The sequence below is a fragment of the Stenella coeruleoalba genome, assembly GCF_951394435.1.
Source record: "Stenella coeruleoalba genome assembly, chromosome: 13".
Lineage (NCBI taxonomy): Eukaryota > Metazoa > Chordata > Mammalia > Artiodactyla > Delphinidae > Stenella > Stenella coeruleoalba.
Window position 1 is genome coordinate 58605743 of NC_137159.1, and position 24345 is coordinate 58630087.

The 24345-nt window shown below is 42.3% G+C and overlaps 1 protein-coding gene across 2 annotated transcripts in view; it reads right to left on the reverse strand.

Moving 5' to 3' along the window:
- TMEM178A (transmembrane protein 178A) overlaps positions 1-24345 on the reverse strand; it is a 229639-nt gene that overhangs the window by 104704 nt on the left and 100590 nt on the right. For both annotated transcript variants that reach the window (XM_079940541.1, XM_079940542.1), the window contains one exon: positions 257-416. The gene's annotated coding sequence lies outside the window, so the exon portion shown is untranslated. The remainder of the gene's footprint in view (positions 1-256; positions 417-24345) is intronic.

Here is a 24345-nt window from a genome sequence, read left to right on the forward strand (position 1 = left end):
TCAGGTGTCCTACATGACGCAAGATTGCTACCGAGCAAGGGCTGGCTGCCCCAGGCGCACAGAAGCCAATATTACGGCATTAGCTTTTGAGAAAAGGAAGAGCTTTATTGTGAGATTGACCGGCAAGGAAACTGGAGACAAAGTTCTCAAATCTGTCTCTCTATCCAGGCTTCAGGGCAAAATTTAAGGAGTTAGGGGAATTTCAAACTTGGAAGCTGATTGGCTAGTCTTGAATTAGTCCATATAAGCTACTTACGGTGCAGGAGGCCAGATTTTCCTTATTGAAGGACTTCTTGCTTCGTAAAGGGCTCCGGTGGCAACACTTCTATTCTTTGAGTTCTGTGGACTGAAGATTCTAGGTTCTGGGGTCATCCTGGAGAGGTGGGTTCGCGTCTTGCACATGCGCAGTGCTGCCTCTGTAAAGTAACTCAAGGTTTGATTAATCAACCTAGTTACAGAGGCAAAACCAGTTTAAGCTGGTGCTGTTTCAATTTGATTAATCAACGCTCTGTTTAAGGAGGCAAAACTAGCTGAAGCTGATCAATGTTTTACGTGCTGTTTCAATATCAGAATTGCTGGGAAGCTATGTTCCCTTACCCCACCCTCCCTTAAACTGCCTGATGACTTAGATTCATTTTATTCCTTTATGCCAAACCTTTCAAGACTTCATCCTTAAAAAAAAAAAAAAGTATAAATGCTCTTAGGAGGAGACAATCATGTTTTATCATTCACTTACCCCTGGTGGCTAAGTTTCCAAATTTTTTCTGACAGCGGGAATTCTGATGGGGGAAGAAAAGTTAGACTGGAGAGGGTGAGAAGGGGCTGTCCCTAAAGGAAAACACATGATTAAGGACAATGAAAGTAAACTCCGCTGGAGAACCTTATTCATAATTTGGCCTGGAACTGACCTTGCTTAGTCCAACCTAATTTGTACCAACTACTTGGATGATGGATCAACTTTATAGAAATTAGTCTTTGATAAGATTGAGGAAAATCAATCAGCTGAAGAACTTGAAAATTATAGAGAGCAATATACAAGCTTAATTTTAAAAGTGTTTCTGAGCTGCCTAACAATGTATCAATTAATGGGAGAGATTGTGCCATTCCTTCCCCAGGAAATATTTAAACAGTCTCATTTGTTTCAGACAATGGTGCTGACAGGGCTTTTTGGCCTTAGGGAGGTGTGGAACTAAATCAAGCTGGAGGTCCAATCCAGCTCTGAGGTTCTCCTGTTTACTCAGCTATCTCATGGAGACTCATGATTCTGACCTAAGGAGCTGAAGTCAATGTGACATTAAAACAGCCAAGCAGGCACACAGATGCCCTCAATTAACAGGATTAGGACCTCAGGCCACAACTCTTCTGTATCTCTTTGAACTGCCTGGTGTCCAAAGAAGGGACTCCACACTTATCTGGCCTGGACATCTGAGATCCTGCAGTCGAGGTCACTGTGCAGGATCCTGGCTCTGGAAACAGCCTTGCTCTGAGCTGCCCAAAGCCCACAGGATAGAAGGTGGTAACTTTAGGGAGTGCCTCTTGCATTTCTCGACCATGAAACGAAATGCTCAGAATGGTGCTTCCAGCTGAAGCTGGAACCAAGTCAAGGAAGGGAATGACAAGTTGGGGTCAGATATGGAAACTAGGCAGAATCCAGATTTGCTCAAAACTAAGGTTAAGGGTGGAGCCTTGGTTCAGAAACTTAACCAAAAAAAGCATGGTGCCATGGAAAGAGCAAGTACTTTGGAAGCAAACAGACTTGCATTCAAATCCCAGTTCTACTGCAAGATCTTCAGGAATTTCTTTGTTTTATGAGCCTCCATTTTCCTCATAGGTAAAAAGAGGCTAATCGTTTTTTCTTTGAGAAATTACATGAGAATTAAATTAGATAGAATATGGCAGGGCAGGGAGCTAGGCTCAGAATGGGCATTCTATAAATATAAATTATCCTGCTCCCTACTCCTTGGCCCAGTGACTGCAGATTAGAATCAACTGGAAAAATTTTAACCCATTCCTATGCCTGAGTCTCCCCTACCCCAGAGGTTCTGATGTAATTGACAAGATGCGGTCATCAAAATTTTCAAATGTTTTTAAAATCTTTCCAGGAGATTCTAATATGTTCCTAAGAGTGAGAACCACTGTCCAAGCATATCAGAATGAGTATCACCCTTGGATTTGAGATGTTCTATTATGGTTTAGGCAAATATTTTCTTCTCTGAGGCTTAATTTCTTTATTATTTTAAGAAGGGGAATAATATTCTGATTTTATAAGATTGTTTTGAATATATCATGAGAGATATTTAATAAAGCTCCTAAAAGAAGGAACTGACAATTAGTAGATATTCAATGAATATTCATTTTTCTCTTTCTTTCTTGTTATTCGTCAGAGAACACACTTGGCCAAAATATTAATAAAATAAATAAGGACAACAGACACGAGATACTGCCAATCAGGCAGTTTTGAAGTTAAGATAATTACTGTCTACCTCAGGCAAAACTTTCTTACCTATCTTGTGGTGGAACATGAGGTTAAATCCTAGGATAGGGATGACAAATATGGTGCCCATTTACCCCAGTCCTCCCTGCCATGCTCACGGCAGACATAACTAATCAATTACAGTACTCTCTCCTATTGAGCCCTGATGAGGCCACAAAGTCCTTTACTATACAGCTCTCTCGGGCCTACGCGAACAATTAATCAGAGCTAGTACATGTCTTGAAACAAATCTGCCATCCTTATTTTAGGTCAGGGCTGCCTTAAGCCTACAAATGTGGCATATTTCAGAGATGATCAAGTGGGTTCCCTGGTCAGAAGGAAGTGTGTGGCCAGAGATAGAAGCAGACCCTGAGAGCACCCAGCTTTATGCAATCTGATAAGCAAATTAAGCTACTCGAAACGAAAGAGCCAACCCTACACGCTGCTTGGTGCACTCAAGGGGTCGCTACCTCCCAGCTTCCAGAAAGAGTTATCAGATTGTTTTCCAAAAGCCAGATTATTTCTTGGACTTAGGAAATGTGAAAGGAACTGTGGCAGGGTTTCTGCCCTAAGGTGATAGGCAAAGGCTCTGATGAGAAACCCCAAGGAAGCTCACGTCAGTGGGTGAAGGCCTGACCTTGATGCCTACAGGCTTGTCACAGCTGAGACCTCGTGAATGCCAAGGCTGGAGGACTGGTGCAAATGGCTGGGACCCTCGCCTGCTGTGCCTGCCCAAGGACAGCCAACACTTCGGCAATGGAAGCTTCTGCTAATACTCCTTATGACTGATTGATGCCTTTGAAGGCCATCAGTGTGTTCACTTGTTACAGAGCAGCGTTAGCCCGTGCTGGGCAACATCGGGAAGGCTTTGAGCTGATTCCACAGCAAGCACAGGTTATCATTCTAATAGCTTGTTAAAAGTCTTCTGCTTGGGCCACATAGCACAGGGAGATCAGCTCTGTGCTTTGTGACCACCTAGAGGGGTGGGATAGGGAGGGTGGGAGATGCAAGAGGGAGGGGATATGGGGATATATGTATACATATAGTTGATTCACTTTGTTATACAGCGGAAACTAACACAACATTGTAAAGCAATTATACTCCAATAAAGATGTTATAATTAATTAATTAATTAAATCCTTAAAAAAAAGTCTTCTGCTTGGGACTTTAAATAAAATTGTAACTTGCTCCACTCCATCGTTCCCTTTCTCTTTTTTTAAAGACTCGGTGCTTTTCTCTGTAAAAATTTAGGAACAGGACTTCCCTGGTGACGCAGTGGTGAAGAATCCACCTGCCAATGCAGGGGACACAGGTTCATTCCCTGGTCCGGGAAGATCCCACATGCCACAGAGCAACTAAGCCCGGGCGCCACAACTACCGAAGCTCGCGCACTCCAGGGCCCACGAGCCGCAACTACTGAGCCCGCGTGTTGCTACTGAAGCCCACGTTCCTAGAGCAGACTATCTGTCTGACCATTGATAGATACATGATAGAGCCCGTGCTCCACAACAAGAGAAGCCACCACAATGAGAAGACTTCACACTGCAACAAAGAGTAGCCCCAGCTCACCACAACTAGAGAAAGCCCCTGCACAGCAACAAAGGCCCAACGCAGCCAAAAAAAATAAATAAAATAATTTAGGAACAGGAATTAAGAAATAGAACTACTGCAAATGGAGTAAATGGTTTTGTTCACTTGGGTTTTATCCCTTCAAAATGTGTTGCCTGCTCCCTCTACTTCCCTTCCCAGCATGGAGAATTCAGCACAGCAACTGAAATCACAGGATGGTGAGAGGGTTGAGGAAGCCATGCAGAGGCATGGATGCAGGGCAGGAGGGGGTGAGACACAGGGTAAAGAGGCAGGATGTGGAGGTGGTGGGCGGAAGAGACAGCGGGCGTGGTTGGGAGATTGAGCCAATAAGTAAATATACTAGGATAATAGGAGCCAAAATTCTCATTGCCAGAGAAGGTATTTACAAACATTGAAACAGGAAGTCTAGAAAACCATGAGGGTTTGGATTGAAACCACAGTATCAGTATGAACTTAGCTTTTATTATTATGTGTGTTGGTGTGTGTAAATATATACATACACACAGATAAATACAGAAATAGTTACAGATGTATATGTGTGTATGTATATATACACATATTAACACACATATATATCTCATATATATGTGTGTGTGTACGTATGTGTGTGTGTGTGTGTGTATTTCCTATGTCTGTCCACGGAGTGAATGAGCCTAAAAGCAATGACACCCCAGTAGCAATTAAAACATTGAGTGCCCAAATCTTCGTCTCTGAATATACCCTTTATTAAAGGAAACCAGAGCATTTTCCTTGGGAAAATGGCTGATTCCAGGCCTAGAACAGGGAAAGTACAAGTTGAACCTGAAACATCATCTTATGCCAGAAAATAAGGAAATGCTTAACAAACAATGGGGACATGCAATAACATGGATGAATCACAAAAACGCAAAAACGTTATGCTGAGTGAAAGAATTGTTACACAAAAGACATATTGTATTATTCTAGCTACATGAAGTTCTAGAATGGATATCTATGATGGAAAAAAATCAGAGCAGTGATTGTCTGGTGGGGGAGTGGTGCGGAGGCAGGGAAGTACCCCAGGGCGGAGGCATGAGGGAACTCGCAGGTACAGTAAAGTTCTCTCTGGACAGAAGTTTGAGTTATGCAGACGCACACAGTTAAAACTCATCAAATGGTTCACCTAAGATTTGTGCATTTCCTGTGTGTAAATTTTACCTCACAGGGAAAGAAAATGAACTCTAAATAAATATTAAACTATAGTTGTTGATATGTATACTGAAGCATTTAGGGAAAAATGTACTGATGGATGTCAGCAAATTACTTTGTAATGTGTCCCCAAAAATGAAGTGGATCAATGGTTGCATAGAGAAATAAGTAGATTTGTAATAAAGCAAGTATAGTAAAATGTTAACTGTACAATCCGATGATAGATACATGTGTTCCCTGTAGATTTCTTTTATCTGTTCTGTATGTTTAAAAATTCCCATAATAAAGTGTTGAAAAATTTTTTAAACCTTGCCATGGACTAAAAGTAAGAGTGGAATGAGCTTATTAAGGTGAAACAGCATAAGGCAAAGAGCAACCAACTGAGAAGCCCAGACAAATTGCACTGGAGTGTTTCTCCCAAGAGCGTGTCCTAAAAGAAATGAGATATAGGAACATCTATGGGTCAGTTCTTCCCATCATCCCTAATGTTGAGATCCTTCAGAATGACTATCCGTCTGACCATTGACAGAATACTCTAAACCAACAAATCAACCTAATCATTTTTACTTTCTCTTCTTCTGAAAGTGTTACCAGTTCATCAAATTGCATGAAAACACCATGTTTGGATATAACTGAATGTCCTTTCATTCCTATTCTAGATCAGTAGTTATCTACTGGGACTCTGTCTCAGATTTTAATATATCATTTTTTGCTATTGTATTATAATGGTAATGCATGATATACTATATGTAATGTTCTGCTAGCTGCTTTTTGCCTGTTATATCCCTGGACAGCTTTCCATGTCAATACATATAAATTACATCATCTGTAAATGGAAACATGATAATTGTGAAGACAAATTTAGTTAATATTTATAAATAACTTAGAGCAATGTCTGGCACATAGTAATTGCTTAACTAAGATTAGCTATTTTTATTTCATTGTAAAGATGTTTCATGATTTGAATAATTTATTGATGGGCAGGTTACTGTTAGTTTTCCCCAACTACAAATAATGTGGAATTAAACAATCTTAAGCATATGTCTTGATACGTATAAATATTACTAGGATAAATTCCTAGAAGTGGAAGTTCTGGGTCACAGAGAATGTACCCTGTACCAATTATATATCTATTGTCTCTCAGCCAAACCCCATCCTCCCACACTTTTTTTTTCCCACCCTGGGGTAGGAATCTGTAAATTCCCTTTCCCAGACTGCCTTACAAGCTGGCTTCTTTTGGGTTTCCAGGAAGATATTGCTAAATCAACCTCCAAAATGGTTGCATCAGTTTGAATTCCCACCAACAGTGTATCAAAGGGTCTCTTTCCCTACTTAAGGAATTTTTAAACAAGAAAAAAATATAGCTAAAGGGCCTCAATCTAGACCTCCTAAGTAAGAATCTTCAAGAGTAGGGCCCAGGCATCTGTGTTTTCTAAGAGCATCACAAGTGATTCCAATGCACAGCCAGACAGGAACCATTGTTCTAGATCTTTGATTCTCAAAGTGCGTCCCTGGACCAGCAGTGTGGGCACCACCTGGGAGTTTGTTAGAAATACAGAATCTCAGGAGCTGCAGCTTAACAAGATCCCCAAGGGATTCAAATGCACATTAAGGCTTGAGAAACACTGCTCTATAAAGGATGCTATCAGATGAGCAGCAATAGATCCAGTTCTTGTGGGGCCTAAAGCTGATACAATTTGGGGGCCCTTTTTACTGAAAGAAATTCAAAATCACAGACAAGAACTGAGCACAGATTGAACATTTGTTTACAATGAAGTGAGAAATCATAATAAAATACTAATTTCTAAAACTGAAAAATTCCACAAACATCACAAAATCCAGGGGGGAAAAATGACAAAACATGTTTCCTAACGAGCTGCCTAAAATACATGTATAATATTTTTCTAAATCTGTAGTCATCTCTTTACATGATAAGCCACTTTTTTCTGCAGTCTTTCTGTAAGGAGGTGAGAAAGACAATTCAGTCTAGCAGAAATTTGTTTTTTCATTATTGATAATTTAGAAAAGCTTTTTCCAACTTCCAACTCATTACAGTGTCATGTAACATTTTTAGAGTTTTGTCAAATTTGCGCTAAGCTTATCCAGTTTCCTTCACCTATGACCTAAAAGAGTCATGGTATTTCAGGCTTCTTGAGCAGTGGCTAATTTTATTTTATTTTTTTTATTTTTTGCTGTACGCGGGCCTCTCACTGTTGTGGCCTCTTCTGTTGCGAAGCACAGGCTCCGGACGCGCAGGCTCAGCGGCCATGGCTCACGGGCCCAGCTGCTCCGCAGCACGTGGGATCCTCCCGGACCGGGGCACGAACCCGTGTCCCCTGCATCGGCAGGCGGACTCCCAACCACTGCGCCACGAGGGAAGCCCATCAGTGGCTAATTTTAAATACCCTTTGACACAATGACCAACTCATTAACTTTTCTGTAGTCCATGTCCTCATGCAGACCATTACTTTCCTCCTCCTGTTCTTCTGTTCTTTGTCCTGGAATGTCCCAAATTACATAAATTTTCTCTCTCTTCTGTTATTGTTTTATCTATATTTTCCTTGCTGTTGTGATCCTGTTTCTTGTCTTTATGACTCTGGCCATCAGAGTTTTTAGCTTCTGTTGTGATAAGAGAGTTTTCAACATTTTGAAGTCTCTGCTACTCTCCTTTCTTTTAGTTTAGATCATCAGTTTCCAATAGGATACATCCTTCCTTTCCTCTTTGAGTTTTAGTGTATCAACCATTCTGAAAATAGATACAAAATTAATCTGAAATTAAGGCATGCCCAAGAGCAAGTCAAATACATTTCTAAAGTGTGTCTACAATATATTAAGCTGTGTAATAGTATAATCGAACTACTCTTATTCTCCATCTATCACCTTACTGAGCAATATAGGCGTTCTGTCACTAGAACCCTTGTTTCTTGAGGACTTTTTAATGCATTGTGTCAATACTGCATGCTGTTTCATTTAAAACCAGCACAATTCATCTTGACAAGATGTGTCAGATATGCTAAGACTTATTTTGAGATGCATAAAACCTACAAAATCACAGACTTACTGCTTATAGTACTGTACTTAGCAGTACTTACTGCTTATAGTACTTAAAGGTTTTTGCTCCTACAAACACAGGCATTCTGGAAAATTCTATTTCAAGCACATATAATAAAAAAATAGAGAAAAGAGTGTGTTTATAATTGTATATGCTACATTATTAAGTATATTCCTGATGGAAGAACATTTCCATTTTGTTTAGGCATCATTGAGAACTGAAACCTCCATTTATAACTTTATGTGTCAGACAACTGGAAGAATTTTCAACAGACTAGCTTCTGGCTCTGTACGTTTCACACTTGTCTCTCTCCCAATCCCCACATGCTTCCAGTGCCAAGAGTTGTAGGATAAGTTCATTCCATGGCACCATGTGTGCCTTGCACCTTCATGCCACACTGGTGAGGGAGCATGCATTGATATAACGCATTAAAAAGTCCTGAAGAAACAAGGCTTCTAGTGGCAGAACTCCTATATCCATCAGTAAGGTGACAGACGTAGTAGAAGAGTAATTTGATTATATTCTTATGTAGCTCAAAATGTTATAGACACAATTTAGAAATGTATTTGACTTGCTCTTGTGCGTGCTGGATGGCATGAAATATTCTTGGAAGCCATACCTAGATTAGAATGACGAGTAACAAGGTAACTCTACACAAAAGTAACTCTAGACTACATAGAAATGTATCATCAATATCCTCAACACAATTTCCCTTTATCTGAATCCCAAAAATGCCCACAGCCGTTTCAAGGCCACCCCACACCTGGGGAATTATAATGAAGGGAGAGAGGGAGTAAAAAGAGACAGCTGTCGTAACCAATTTCAGTTAAAATATTTTACTTTTGGAACTTTACAAAAATATACGACCATGTGAAAGACCTTATGGGGCCCTTCCCAGGGCTTCCGAAAAGAGCTGTGCAAGCAAAGATCCCTGACGCTTAAGCTTCATTACGTTCACAATCTGTCCCTACAGAGCAGCATGTAGGATCAAAATGATAAAGCAAAGAACTACCTTCAGAGATCCCTAGGAGAACCCTCTTGATATAAAGATGGAGAAGCTGAGGCCCTCAGAGGTTGTGTGACTCCCCCAGGATCACCCACTGGGTTAGTATCAGAGCTGGGACCGGACTCTTGACTCTAAAGTCCAGTGCTTTTCTCTAGAGTGCTTCTAGCTTTGTGGGTTTTCCCATTAAGACCTTTAGGCTTTGAGAGCTAAATTTAAATGTGTACTGAAGGAAATAAAGTATTAGAGGAGGTATCCCTCCAGATTTCATTTAGGCAAAGTGCCAAAAAAATACCCTTTACTCCTGTGACCAGTTTGACAGCCTCTCGCAAAGTACTTGCCAACAGAGATTTTTTGCTGATCCACTGAATCTTACATGGCAAAGAAAATAACCCTTTCTATAAGTCACAACACACGTGTTGATGAGATGTGGTTTGATACCGAAACAGGCATTCTCTACCCCAAAGAAGGAAGGATTACCTAATGCTAATACCAATGCTGATGTTCTCCTGTTACAAGGGTCTCGTGCTGTGGCTCTATTCTGATTTGTGCCTCGAGATAAAGATTTAATATCCCTCATTTAAATTATAGTATCTATTGGGCCTTTATGGGCTGCCCCATGTTCCTATACTAACATTTCAATGCAGTCATTTCTACCCCAAAGATTTATTTCGTCTGACAATTCAAACACATCCCACAATTAACTCAAATATCAGCTCTCTGGGCCGTATTCTATTGTCCTCATGCATGGAACAGTCATTTATTGGATGCCCCTGCTGTGCTGGGTGCTGTAATAGGGGAAATAGGAAAGGCATGTGACATTGAAGAGGCGCTACAAAGGTGAAAGACACAAGATGTTTGCCCTCGTGGAGCTCCTAGACAAGAGGGAGAAACAGATACCTGGCCCCGCTGGTTGCAATGCAATAGGATAGAATCTGAGAGCACAGAAGAAGGGAACTGTTACTGAATCGGGGAGAAGGAAATTCAAGAAGACTTTGGAGAGCTGACCTTTGAGTTAATTCTCAAAATAAAATGTTCACCAGAGAGAGAAGAGGAAGGGCATTAGAAGTAGAAGGGCCAAACTGTGCAAAGGTTTGGAGATGTGTTGGAGAATATTTAAGAGACAACTAAACCTTTATTTAAGCTACAACCTAGAAGCCTGGGGGCAGGGAGGGTGATAGCAGGAAAAAAAACTGAAATGCAAAGAGTGTCATACCTGCCTGCTAAGTCTCTGTGGACTTGCTTCTGCAGGAAAGGGTAAGCTTTTAGGCAGCGTGGTGACATAATCAGACCTGGGTTTAGGAAAGCCAAGTATAGGAGGCACGGACTTAAAATGCTGTGCGTGGCAAAGGTCCAGGCAAGAAATAAAGAACCTGTACTAGGAAATTCCCAATGACTAGGATGACGGCATCCACTGGATATCAAGAGCTATCTGCCGAAAATCATCTCATTGTAAAGGTCTATAACTAGAATTGTCAGGGCTGCATAACCGGACTAGAGCCCTCCCCATTGTCTTTCATATAGCAAGCAGTCATTTACAACATAAAGTTCCCAGATCATTTCTCCAAGTAAATGAGAAGTGTCCCAGGATGACCTGTGTCTGACCATTCTCACCTGTTCTAGCCTGATGACATCACATGCCGTTCACTCTTTTTTCTTCTTTTTCTTTTTTTTGCATTTGGGGCTGGATCTAGATAGGCCAATAAGTCTGATCCGTAGAGAAAACAACCATGTACGAGGCTTGGGACCTGAGTCTCAAAGCTCCTCCCTTCCAGGTCAGACAGGAAAACACAGAAACGCACTGGCCCGGTGGGAATGAAATGATCAGTTTATTACTAGGCCAGCAAGCACCCAATAATTCCCCAAAGGCAGAGTTCCCTGGTGAAAGCTAAACTGAAGAAAAAAAGATTAAACTTTAAGATAAACGGGGCCTTTGCTCCCCTCCCAAATCTATACCTTGGAGCCAGAACACTCCGGCATATCTATGATAAATGGGCCCTCAGAACGGACTGCAAGTCCACTGAATCATTGGGATGGATGTGTTCTGTGGTGGGCAGCAGGACAAAGGGAGAGTTATCTGCCTCTTCCCCGTGAGCAGCCCTGCTCAGGGGCTCTTTCAAGAGAGAGGGAGAGGAAGAGACACCTCAGCGCTTGTGTCTAGGCAGTGTGAGCCAAAGGAAGTCAAGGGCCTTGCCTTAAACACAGTTATCCTTGCCAGTCAAATGCAGCCAAGGAATTCTGCAGATTCTGACCAATCAGAGTAATCAGAAGGTCCCAGTAAAAGGATGGAGAGAGACAGAAACACCCTCCCCACGTAGTGAGAGGGGCAGATATGTTTGGTGGAAGGCAGAAGTCACCAAATAGGATATAGAATGCCCAGTGAATTTGGATTTCAGATAAACAGCAGATATCTCATAGTACAGGTATGTCCCAAATATGGCATGCGACAATGCACTAAAAAAATGTATTCATTGTTTATCTGAAATCCAAATGAACTGGGCATCCCATACTTTATTTGAGAAATCTGACACTGCTAGTAGAAGAATCTTCCTCCATGGCCTAGATGTTCATATCCCCACATCTAAATTAGAATCTCAGGGTTCCAGAAATGGAGAACTTTAAAATCACCCAGTCCCTCAGCTTAAATGTATCCATGATGGGAGTAAGGAGACCCAGAAAACTGCAATAGCTTGGCCCAAAGTCACACTTGTAATTAATGGCAGACCAGGGCATAAACTACATCTGCAGATCCTACTGCAATGCTCTTTCCCCTCTGCCACCCTCAGCCCCTTTGTCCCTTGGCTCACTAGCTCCTGAATTACATGAAAATTCCCTAAGGGCAAAGAGAATTATTTTTTAATACCTTCTCCCAATGCCTAACACAATGCTTTATGAGCCCTGGCAGCAAAATCTATATTGTGGAGTGGCATGCCATGGGGCCAAATTACCTGGGTGACGGCCACCTCTCTCCACTCCACTCACACCTGTGTCCTCTGCTGCTGAACCCATTTGGGGGGCGTTGCTAGGAGGCTGACACAGCCTCCAGCCAGGTGTGAAAATTGTCTCAGCCCTCCTGAGAGGCCGTGAAGTATGACTTTCTGAATAACACACAGCCTTTGGGAGGGATCCTCTCTGCGGAGGTAATGGGTTCAAGGAAAACACAGCTGAGACCTGCGAGCTTCTGTGAAAGGCAGTCGTATTTTAATCAGAATTTTCAGCTTCCTCCACAGCAAACCTTTGACCAGAGCTGCCAGCAAAGAGCCAGCTGGACTTGTGGGATTTCCTTCTCTCCTTTCCCTTGCCTCCCTCTTGTGGACAAGCAGGCGAGAAGTTAGCACAAGGAACTTGAGGAGGCAGGAGCCTTTAAACACACGCTCAGACCGATAGAGCAACGGCTCTGCTAAGTAAGACGCTTGTCTGCCAGCCCTTGACAAATGTATGAAGTGGGGTGATCTCGACTGCCCCCTGGCACTTCTCACAGCTCACACCACTGTGTCTTCTCCTTGTTCCCAGGACCCTGATCATCTTCCCTCAGCCCCAGCCTCTCCTCATCTTCCTCTTTCTGTTCCTGACCTCCTTCTTCTATAACTCATCCAAGACCTAGGCTTCTTGGCATCCTAGTGCCCCCGACAAGCAATTCCTTACTCCGCCAGGGGACAAACCACATCATTTCAATTAGAAGAAGCAGCACAGTCTTAAGCAGGATACTGAGATGCTTAATGACAACGATAATAACATTTATTTAGTGCTTAATAAGTGTAAGCTCCTTTTGCGAAACACATGACACACATTATCTCATTTACACTCATACTTCTCACAGCAAACCAGTGAGGCAGATACGGTGCTTATGTCCATTTTACAGAGGAGGAAATCGAGGTTTGCAAACGTTAAATAATACACTCGAACTTTTACTCTAAGTGGCAGAACTGGGATTCAGACTGAGAAAATCTGACTCTAGACTCTAGAAAGCCCTGCAGTAATGGAAATGTTCTGTGCTGTCCAATATGGTAGCCACCAGCCACAAGTAGCTACTGAGCATTTGAAATGTGACTACTGCAACTAAATTTTAAATTTTATTTCATTTTAATTTAAATAGCCACGGATGACTAGTGGCTGCTGTAATGACTAACACAGCTTGGAGTATAAGCCCTGTGTTATTCTCGTTACTTGCTTTCCCCTTCCCCACACACAGACGCACAAGCACACCCTGAGTGGGTTAGGGAGATATTTTGGTTACATCATTCCCCTGGCCCTTACTCCACATAGATTTAAAGTAGACCCTGACGAGAAAATTGATAGTTGATTTATGTCCTCTTTGATGCAATGAGGCAAGGGAAAGTGAATCTGTGACAGAAGAGATACGAGCTCTTATCCTCACTCTGCTAGTGACAAGTCATGTAATTTCTCTGGGCCTCAGTATCTGCCTCTGGACAAGGACAGACTATACTCCCTGATCTCAAAGACCATGTCCAGCTTTAGTGTTCTGCCGTTGGAAAGCGCCTCCACAGAACCCCTCTCTGGCTCTCAAGGTGGCACATTGAAAACAAGACCCCCAGGCGAGGAGTCTGGCACCAGCAGTGATTACCTGGAGGAAGAGTCAGCAAGCACGCTTGATTGTGCACATCCAACACCCCATAATATATGGGGTTCTTTTTTTAGAATCCTAATCAGAGATGCCATTTGCATAATTAACATCTTTAGGCTTAATTGCAAATGACACATCTGTTCACCATCACCCCCTCCCTGGCAAACTATGTGTTATAAACACAGCTTCTTCAGCTCTGTAAACACTTGGTGCCTGTCCTTTGCTTGTTGCTTTAGTCACTTTCCACCTTGAGGCAGTAATAACCCCGTGTGACCTGTCCCTGTGTGGTCCCATCCCTTCTGCCTGCAGTGCTCAAACCAGATTAGGACCTGCTTGCGACAACTACCCATTTTGACTGGCTACAGTGCATGAGTTCTTAATCTTGGCTTCCTAAAGATGCTCCCTAAAGGCTTCAAAAGAGGCACAAACATTTTTGAAGTTCTGGGTGAATACACTTGTGTATGTACGTTCTGGGGAGAGGGTTCATTTCTTCCATTTGAGTTTCGATGGGTCTTCATGATCCAAAAAACTGTTCAGAACCACATGCTCCATGATTTCATTCATATGAAAGTCTAGAATAGGTAAATCTACAGAGATAGAAAGTAGATCAGTAGTTCCTTAAGGCAAGATGCAAGGGGGGTATGGATAGAAGGATGAGGGGGTAATCGCTAAAGGCTACTAAAGTTCTTCTTGAGGGGATGAAAATGTTCTAAAACTGACTGTGGTGGTTGCACATATCTGTAAATAAATACCACTGAAGTGTACACTTTAAATGGATGAATTGTATAGGTGGATTATATCTCAATAAAACTATTTTTTAAAGTGGCTAAGAACCCCTGCTTAGAGAAAAGAGCTGTAGACTGTGGGTGACCACAGACAGTGAGGCTGAGCCCTCTCTGCTCCCAGAAAGCCTTGGGTGGTACCAAGCACAGTTCTTTACTGGAAATAAGGCCACGTTTATGTGGGTCTCCCGTGGGGTGTGAGTTAAAGGCATCAAGAAGGCTCTCTAGACCCATGCTCCTCAAACTTCAACAAGCATGTGAGGCACTTGATCTTGTTAAAATGCAGATTCTCATTCATGTTCTGGGGTGGGCCCAAGATTCTCCTGGTGGTCCAGTGAGTACACTACAAATAACAAGGCCCTAGACCAAAACTGCGATAGCACCCTTTTGCCTCCCTGGAATCTTCATGTCATCTAGCTACTTATGACGATACTTAATTTCCTGAGATATATGGCCCTGGGTACACTTGTTCCTGACTACGGCTTTCTCCCCAACTAACTTACCTGCTCTCTTGCTCTAGTGAACTAAGCTGAACAGCTTGGAAACCTCAAGGGCCCCCTTTATCCTTCTCCCTTAAGTCTAAGCCAGATACAGACCCAATCAGCTCATTAGTTTTATTTCCCCTCAGTTCCACACTGGCCCAATTTAGCTCTTCAGAATGAGGTGGCATCCTGCAAAAGGCACACCTAGCTCAAATAGAACTTTGACAGAATAAGTTAGTCCATCTGTGTGTCCTAAATGTAAATTTTCTTTTGCTCATCTCACTGAAGATTTCCCTTCCCCAGTACTGGATAAGGAAAGATGTGACCCTAATGCTTATTTTGAACCAAGGGGATGTTCATCTAAAGGGAGAAGGCTGTGGGTGTTCTCCATGAAAAAGTTGCCTCTAGAAAGAATAAGGACCCTTTCACCAGCCTTATTCGATTAGAACAATACCACAGATGCTATAGCAGGGATTAAATGGTGTAGTAGGTTGAAAAATACGATCACAATATTTGGCAACAACTCCCATCAAAGTGTGGTGTCTGTTTCTGTGCCTTGAATCTGGGCTGGTCCCATAATTTGTTTTCACCAATCGAATACTGGCAGAAGTGCCACTGTATGAGCTCCAGAGCCCAGCCCTCAAGAGGCCTAGCAGCTTCCTCACTCTTGAAACACTGCCCTGAGAACGCCATGTAAAGAACCCAGTCTAGCCAACTAGGATGAGAGGCTGAGGGAGGAGAAAGAGGCGCCCCAGCCGACAGCCAGGGCCACTTGAAGGGCAGACCAGTGAATGAGGCCATCTTGGATCCCCTCCCTGACCCCCAGTTTAACAGAGACACTGAAGTGAGTCCAGGTGAAAACAACAGAGGAACTGTGAGAACTGTGAGAAATAACACACCACTGTCATTCTAAGTCACTAATTTTTGAGGTCGTTTGGCATACAAAGCAGATAAATAAAATAGATGGGATGATGAACTAGATAACATCTAAAGGTTCTTCAAACACGATTCTGTGTTTTAAGAAATGCTGGGGGGGGAGTTGATTAAGCCCCAATCAAGCTTTTTTCTTCTGTCTACTTACAGCTCTCTTCTCCATTCACAACCAGTTGGCTTCCACATGTGCTTGTTGCCGATCTGCCATGTGAGGAAAACAGTGAATGCCCCCAAAGGGCCTCTTCACATCTTTAGTGACACTATTGCAGCAGGATGTCTTGCTTGAACTGCTGCGGTATTCAGGTATGTTCTAAGGGACTAGAGTTAGGTCATATCTCCCCCCTGCCCGGAAGTGCAGTGCCTGGGGGCTTTGGGATTTAGATTGAACAGACTTGGAGAGAGCTGATATGGGGTGCCTAGGGGAAGAGAAGGGACAGCAGGATGGCAATGGTGGGGATGGAGTAATAGTCCCCCTTCCCCTGACTTCAAGCTCACTGCACAGGAGTAATTTTGAATCTCTAAGAAAAGAGGCATTATGGTAGAAGCTGAAGGAAGACCTTAAGAAAATCTAGGTACCCAGGCTGCTTTAGAGTCCCAGAGACAAAGCTGGAGACACGCCTCTCTTCCTTTACTCACCCTATCCCAACTCCGCCACGCGTGCAAAGCAGCTTGGGCTTTCTAAGAAGGGAAGACGACGGATGTGCTTACTGGGGTCCCATTCTCACTAAGGGCTCGGTCATTCAACACAGGGAAAGGGCCCCTGACAAGGGAGCCAAAGCACATGAGCAAACTCGTTTCTGAGCCCAAGTGATGTATTGTACAAACACCCCAGGGACCCCCTTGAAATAACTAGAGGAGCCTCTGAGGGGAAGGTGTTGGAGGTCCAGCGTGGGCAGATAGAGAGCTCTGTGGAGCATCGATGTGAATGTGTTCAAACGGGTACACACAGGCTGGTTACACAATGAAATAAAGACCTTTTTCAGTTTCTATTCTGATGGTCAGAGGTCTCCTTGACCCTGAATCAGATGTTCCGATATTAACCAGGTGCTTTGTACATTCATCCATTTTCAAGAGCTGTTTTTCTACAGGTGTTTTAGGTTATGTGAAAAACAAAGCTAATTGCCCAACCTGGGTATTATTTTAACTAAGTTTGAAGATAAAGCTATGGAATGAAGGTTTGGTGTTCAGAGGGATAACTTAGATCCTCTCCTCCAGCTACTTATGGTAGAATAATATAGAGATGTATTATTATAGAGACTCTAATAATATAGAGTCTAGGTATTTTACCTCAAGGAGGATACAGATTGTATTATACTCTGATTTCAAGAAGGGAAATACAACCATAAATATCATGGACCAGGTTACAGGAAATAAACACAATTTGCCTGATTCAACTAGTTTTTCTTATGTCTTGTTGCTATTGGTTTACTACAGCTTATTCCTCTATTAGTCTAACCACTAGGGGAATGCTATATGAACTATTTTTAAGTGCACAGTTTAACAATTTGGTAATTAAATGTAAAATTTAAGAAACCTCGTAACCCAGCAATTCCACTCTTAGGTATAGACAGACCCTGAAGAGAAAACCTCATACATGGACCTGAGGAGACTTCAACAAGAAGATGTATTGCAGCACTTTTTGTAGTAGGGAAAACATGTTTATCAATAGGGTAGAGTGAAATAAATTTGGAGTTATTCATACAAAGCAATACAATGCAGCAGTTAAAATCATTGAACTAGATCAACTGGTATTAACATGGGTAAATTGCAACATAATGTCACATGTAAAAAGTGGTTAAAGGTGGACCTAGAAATAATCATACTAAGTGAAGTAAGTCAGAAAGAGAAAGACAAATACCATATGATATCACTTATATGTGGAATCTAAAATATGACACAAGTGAACTTATCTATGAAACAGAAACAGACTCACGGATACAGAAAACAGACTTCTTGTTGCCAAGGGGGAGAGAGATGGGGGAGGGATGGATCGGGAGTTCGGGATTAGCAGATGCAAACTATTACATATAGAATGGATAAACAACAAGGTCCTACTGTACAGCATAGAGAACTATATTCAATATCCTGTGATAAACCATAATGGAAAAGAATATAAAAAAGAATATGAATATACATATATATATATATATAACTGAATCACTTTGCTGTACAGCAGAAATTAACACAGCATTGTAAATCAACTATACGTCAATAAAATAAATTTTGAAAAAGGTTAAATTGAGTTACAAACACATTTTTTAAGTTGTTACAAGATAAGTTCAGGGGCTTCCCTGGTGGCGCAGTGGTTGAGAGTCTGCCTGCTGATGCAGGGGACACGGGTTCGTGCCCCGGTCTGGGAAGATCCCACATGCCGCGGAGCGGCTGGGCCCGTGAGCCATGGCCGCTGAGCCTGTGCGTCCGGAGCCTGTGCTCCGCAATGGGAGAGGCCACAACAGTGAGAGGCCCGTGTACCACAAAGAAAAAAAAAAAAAAAAAGATACGTTCAGAATATATCCCAAGGGTTAATATTAAAAGTCCACCTTCAAAGAGGGCTACATATTCTATCTGCATATATACCTATATAGTAGAAGTAATTTTAATGAACAAGAAAGATAAAGTCTAATGCTGTAATAGCACTTCTCTCTGGAAAGAAAGAGAAAGGAATAAAACAGTGGAATGGAAGTATAGAGATATAGCTATATTGTAACATTTTGTTTCTAAGGAAGGAAGGAAGGGAAGACTGGGAAGGGAGTAATAATAACAATCATATGGCAAAATAGCAACTCTTCAATCGGGGTAGTTGATACATGAGTGTCAATTATGTTTTTTCACAGTGTTCTTACGTATTAAACTATTTTTTTTTTTAATTTAAAAATGGACAGCTCACCAGCAAAAGGACTTCACCCCCTCTGCCGTAGTGCCTACTCACTTCTTGGGTTTATTAATGACCAAGGCACAAACAGGCACACCCGTGGATTAAACACTTATACCCATCTCTTCTCATCCCCACACAAGCTATTTTTCCTCACTGTTGCACACATGCATCACCTTTGGTTTCTGCGGAGGATACTAGCCCCAGGAGACAGGATAAGAAGGAAAAGGGGGGAAAACACGAAACCAAACCCTTGTAAGACAGAGAAACACTTGCTCGGTTAGAGCCCACTCTGGAACCTCTGCGTTTCTGTCACCTCAGGCACTCAGAGTCATTCTGAGCATCTCCCCCAGATACAAGTCACTCGGCCAGCCAACAGGAGTAACAATCACTCCTGCCTTAAAAGATTGGTTGATTTCTCCAGCATCTATTTGCCTGCAGTTCTGGCTCTCTGACAAATCAAGTCAGATCAATTTGTACCCTAAAGGGTAAGTGGGAGGATGTGATTATTTTCTGGTTCAATAGAAAAACATTTCATCTCAAAAGGCTGCTGCATAGCATTTCTTCTGGGATTCACTAGGAAGGGGTCAGGTCTGTAGAGAGTAAATGATGGGTTCTCAGGAGGACAGCTCGGTTTTGCTTCCCACCTAAGCTTTGGGAACAGAGGCAGTATGTGGGGTTGAGCAGAAAGCATGCTCCACCGAGAGGAAGGCTCTGTATAGCCCATTGTCTTAGTTCAGGCTGCTGTAACAAAATACTATAGACTGGATGGCTTATCAACAAAACAAACTTGTTTCTTGCAGTTCTAGAGGCTGGAGGTCTGAGTTCAGGGCCCTGGTAAGGGTCCTTTTCCAGGCTGCAAGTAGCTGACATCTCTTTCTATCCTCACAAGGCAGAAAAGAGAGCTAGCTAGCTCTCTGGCCTCTTCTTATAAGGGCACTAATCTCATTCATGAGGGCTCCACCATCATGACCTAATTACCTCCCAAAGGCCCCACTTTCAACTACCATCACATTGGGATTAGGGTTTCAACATATGAATTTTGGAAGGACACAAACATTCAGTCTGTTGCACCCGTGTTTAAGGGATATTTTCTTTGTCTCATCAGGCGCAGCGAATCTTCTAAGAGTTAGAAAACCTGCTAGAGATTCTGGAGGATTGAAATATAATTCTACAGGCAGCCACGTCAAGATCTAGAAAATTACCCCTGAAATGGAACAACAACAATGACCACAACAGAAACCCAGAAAGTTCTGAAGAACAAGAGGAAAACAGAGGTGGGAAAACATTAGAAGCAGTTTGGTCCTTGATATTCAGATGCCCTTTACTTGCCTGCTAACAGATCTGTTGGTTGAGACACAGCACTGGGGGCTGCTTCTGGGTTCCCGTGACTGAGGGCTTTCCCTGCGGGCTCTGCCTTCTCAGATGTTACCCGACACTTGAACTCAATGTTCAGGGTTAGACTCAACCCTCACTCCTGCAGATTTCCTATTCCCTCACCTCACAGACATTACAGTTGACACATAGGAGTTGGAATAACGTAGGGGAAACACTGCAGCTTTGGAGGCAGGCTGCGTGGGTTCAGTTCTCTGCTCCGTGGTTTATTAGTCATAAGACCTTGACAAACAATCTATGCTTCAGTTTCCTCATCTGTGTCACAACAGTATCAGTGCCTTCCTCAAAGGGTTGTTGTTAAAGGACATGGTGGGTATGAAGCTCCTAGCACAGTACCTGGTGTGGGTCAAGCGCTCCATACATGTTCACTTTGATTACTGTTGTTGTCTGCTGCTTCGGCTATGTGATGCTCTTTGGTTTCCTATGAAGGACTTGGAGATTCTAAATCCAAATTTTTGTGGGAATATGTTTGTTACATGAACATCAGATATATCCATTTTAGTGGGGCTCTAACCTTAGAGGTACCATCAAGGCTGCCTCTGAGTCATTCCAGTCTATCATGGACTTGTCATCCTTCCTTACAGTGATCTCCATGGCAACCAGATATTTACTCTTGCTCCCCAACTCTACAACACTCTATGTGAGATACGTTTATTCAGGAGCACCATCGTGTAGCAATGGACACGAAGGCTGAAGGCAAGAGTTCTGGTTCTTTCTGTGGCGATAACCAGTGGTCTGTGAGCAATTTGTTGACCATCTCTGCCTTTCGGTTTCCTCATCGGTAGACTGAGGGTCACTTTTCATGCTCTATTTATTTCATCAGGTTATGAAAAACTGAAAAAATGAATGTGAAGGTATGTTGACTTGTAAAGAGTGAGGAGGAAATGCAAGAGATCACGGCTGGCTGGTTATCTTTATTCTGACATCTGCAAGTCCTTGAATGCATGAACCCAACCGTCCAACATGATCACACAGAAGGCAAGAAGCACATCTACATGATACTGCTTTCACCAGCCTCATACTGTAACAACAAGGGGCTTCACAAATATTGTTGGTAGTGGTGGATCCCCAAGTAAAGTTTAAAACTTTTCAATATAAACTATAATTTCTATCTGTAAACTGTTAGTTGCTGCCACACATTACATAAACTTGGCAAATTAAAAGTCTTCCTTCCTTAAATTAGAAACCAATCATGCACAGTTTCTGGTTGGTTCATATATCACATTTATGTCTGATTTTAAAGTCTAATTTTCATAAAGGATTGCTAAGGGAGAAATAAATTTTTGGCTTGCTTTCTTTTTATTTTCAAAACACAATTGTCATGTAAAGGATTAACCAACTTTGTGTTTTCTGGCTATATTTTGAAAGTCTCTAGAACTGTCGCCAAGCCCATTAAAACTTTGTTTGTAATGGGAAATGGCTGCCACTTATGAACATTTTCTTTGTGTTTCTGTTAAGACTGGGCTAGCACCTACTGTTACCATTATCTGCCGCACAGCTCCAACAGAAATGATGCTTACAAAGTAAATTGTAAACAGTTTATTTGTAACAAGTATTTCCCGCTGCTAAAGACTTATGAACACCCTGCTTCATATACTTGAGCAATTTGGAGGTGATTAATCACCACTCCTGCTTAGAGTATGCAAATATAGGCAACTAGGGGAAATGCATTTATTGATATTAATGGGATTTATTTCAGATTTTTTTTAAGTGTTCTGTCTCCCTAGTTATGGTGAGACTAGAACTCTCAGACCCTTTTGTTCCAGGGAAATTACTTTGTCCTTATCTTCATGCCTTTGTTCATACTGTTTCCTCAGGCTGGTTGCCTCCGCTCCTCCATTATTTCTATATCTGTCAAAATCCTTTCATAGGCCACCTATTCTGTGATGCCTCCTTCCCCCTGCCCAACCCCAATCCAACTCCCCTTCCCCTAAGCTCTCATAGCCATGTGCTTGTATCTCTGCATGATATTTATTCTGTTCAGCTTTTTAAATTCTTCATCTCATATAGGATTTTATGTTTCTTGAAGGACTGTGACCTATGCACTTCAGATTTTTATCTCTCTCTCTCAATACACATGCAGGTACAGCACCTACATGATGCTTTGCACATAGTAAACACACAATAAATAATAATTGACAGATCATACCAGCTGTAATGTACTCATTCAATAAGCATCTACTAAGTACTTCCTGTATAATAAGTACTTCCTGGCTCGTGCTAAACTCTGAAATTGGAAGGGGATAACAAGGATGAGTAAGACATGGTCTAATGAAGGAGACGGCCATGCCAATAAAAATGACAACACATTGTGATAAATTCCCGGATAAAAATATGCAAAATAATATGGATGCACAAGAGTGGGAGAGACCAACTCCACCAGGGGGAGTCCAGACAGGTTTCACAGAAAAGGCAAGCTTTGAACTTCAACTGAAAGGATGAGAGGAATTCACTAGGTGACAGGGGTGTGGTGGGTGTGAAAGGCATTAGAAGAAAAGGGAATCACTTGTGAAAAAGTCATGGAGGTGTGAAAAGAATGATGGTGGGGCAAGGGGGGTAGGGTCATGTGATTGGAGGCTTGGGCAGGTAGAGGTGAATGTGGTGCGACAGGCTAGAGAGATGGAGCCAGGTTGTGAAACATGCCAGGCTAAGGTGCTTCTCCTTGACCCAGCAGGCAGGAGACCTGTGTCAGGTTTTGCAGCAGGAGAGAAAGTGGATCAGACCTGGGTTTTAGAATGATCATGCTGATGGCCGGCTGCTCAACTGACCATCCCTTTTGGCCCTCGTTTCCATTTCCTGCCCCTGGCACTGGTGTTTCACTGTTCTCTGGGGAATTTAGAGCAAATGAGGGTGAGTTCCCAGGAACTGTTAATTCCTTTTAGCGCTTCAGTCCAAAGCAGTCACATTCTCAGAATATAACTTTACTTTTGCATACTTTCACGTAGGTAATCACAATAAAATAAAAGTTGCTAATTAGTGTTGGTCTTAAAGACTAACGACATTTAATTTCTCCCCCCTTCCCCGTGAAATGGCGTTGCCTTCGTAAGGAGTCAGAGAAGGAGGGAATGGGGCAGGTGAAATATATGAATAAAGCAATCACAGTAGTTTAATTAAGTGAAACTCTGACAGCTGCTGTGAATGTGACCCCACAGCCTTATTTTGTTTATATTTCAAATCATCCTTTCCAAAGAAAGAGAAGAAACGTGCCTAGTAAGAATCTTCCTACGCTGCCCCCCTCCGCCCCATACACACACCCACACACACGCTGTTAGGCAAACTAGATCTAAGTGGAATCATTTCTCAGACCAACAACAGTGAGAGGCAGTGGGAGCAGTTGGCAGTGACCCTCTGAGCCTTGCTAACAGCACCTAAAGTGCTTCAGAATTCTGCAGGGAGTGGAAATACCCTAAAGCTTCCAAAAAAACAGGAAAGAAGCAGTGGGGGATAAAGGATGCTCTAATTCTCAATTGGTTCTGTCGCTTTGGCTAGTCTTAAAGAGCAGGGAGGGGCCTCACTATCAGCTGAGAACCGTAATTTCCTAAATACCATGCTCTGTTTTTCAGGACCATAAGTTTTAGCAGCCCAGAATGCAAAGATCTCATTCCAAACAGCCAGGTTCCTTCTTCCAGTCCTTTGAGGGAAAACAATAAGGCCTGTTCATTTTAACTGTTGACTTATCTCTAGCCAGTGAGAGCAACAGTTCAAGTTTGGACTTGAAGGTCAGACCTGCCAGGTTCTGATCTTTAATCCACAACTTTCTGTGTTATTTGGGGCAAATTACTTACCCTCTCTAGGCCTTGAGTCTCTCATCTGTAAATGGAAGTAAAGAAAGCACCCACCCCAAGAGTTACTGTGGGGACGAAGTAATATAATGGATGTTGTCTGACACCGAATAAGGACCTTATAAATGTTAGCATCATCAGCAAGTGTCAACCAAAACTTATTACCTACTACGTCTTACCTAGTAACGCTAATTAGTGTGAATTGGTTTATCAAGTTGCTTTAGAAATA